This window comes from Nannospalax galili, unplaced genomic scaffold, assembly GCF_000622305.1.
Source record: "Nannospalax galili isolate Female #2095 unplaced genomic scaffold, S.galili_v1.0 scaffold2255, whole genome shotgun sequence".
Lineage (NCBI taxonomy): Eukaryota > Metazoa > Chordata > Mammalia > Rodentia > Spalacidae > Nannospalax > Nannospalax galili.
The window spans coordinates 81,584-82,964 of record NW_008335827.1 but is presented as its reverse complement, the minus strand read 5'-3'; positions in this window follow the sequence as shown (position 1 = coordinate 82,964).

Here is a 1,381-nt window from a genome sequence, read left to right as displayed (position 1 = left end):
GGTGTGTGTGTGTGTGTGTGTGTGTGTGTGTGTGTGTGTGTAAAAGCCTCCAGCAGTGGATAGCCACAGGCCTTCAGGCAGGTGGAAAAATTGGGGGGCCTGGGGGCGAGTAGGAATGGGGATGATGGGAAAACAAGGAAACAAGGCCAGGATTCCTTGTTTTTCTGGAAAAACAGCCACAGGGGACTTGAGAAATGGCTCAGCAGTTAAGAGCACTGACTGCTCTTTCAGGGAGCCCAGGTTTGGTTCCCAGCACCCACATGGTGGCTCACAACTTCAGTTCCAGGAAATCTGATGCCCTCTTTTAGCCTCTGTGGGTATTGCATGCACTTGGTGCACTAACACACAGGAAGGCAAAACATTCATACACATAAACTAAAAATAAATAAAATCTTAAAATTCGCAGAAAATAATGTCAGCAATAAGGTGTCTTTGTGACTGAATTCTACAAACATTAAAAGAATTAATACAATTTTTTTGTGTGTACATGTGTATCTATGTGTGGATGTGTTTGTGTGTGGATGTGTAAGTACATACATGCAAGTGTGGGTGGAGGTCAAGGGAGAAATCAGGAATCTTCCTTAACTGATCTCCACATTATCTTTTGTTAGAGTGTCTCTCACTCAACCTGAGTGTTCTGGTTTGAGTCTCCATTCTTGTGCAAAACTCTCTGACCATTACCAACTTGGAGAGGAAAAGGTAGGAGCTCGGGGCAGGAACCTGGAGGCAGGAGCTGGAGCACAGGCCATGGAGGAACAAGGCTCACTGGTTTCCTCCCTTGGCCTCTGCTCAGTTTGCTTTCTTATGCAACACAGACCCACCTGCCTAGGGATGGCACCACCCAAAGTGGGCTGGCCCTCCTGCATCACTTAAAAGAAGATGCCCTACAGACATGGCCACAGGCCAGTCCTATGGAGGCAACTCCACAACTGAGGCTCCCTCAATCCAGGTGTGTCAAGGTGACACTAAAGCTATCCAGCACACTGAGTTTACTGATTAGGATATACAGTCTGCCCAGCAAGCCTGAGATACTCCTCTGCCTGTCTCTGCAGTCCTAAGATTACAGTTAAGTGATGATACAGTCCCCCAATTTTTAAGTGGGTGCTGGGGCTCAAACTCAGATCCTGATACTTGTGATCACCTATACTGACTGAGTCATCTCCCCAGTCCTAGGGCCAATTCTTAAATGCTTTGAGAAATTGGAAGTACAGAGAATAATTCCAAATTTTGTTTTGCAAAACATCACTCTAACTCAAAAGGCAGGATGCATTGGGTAGTTTTGAAAACAATAGACAACTCAATTGAGCATTTAGTAAATAATATTGCTGACATAATACAAACATAGTAAATGTAAGAAAGAAGACATCTTTAATTAAAATCT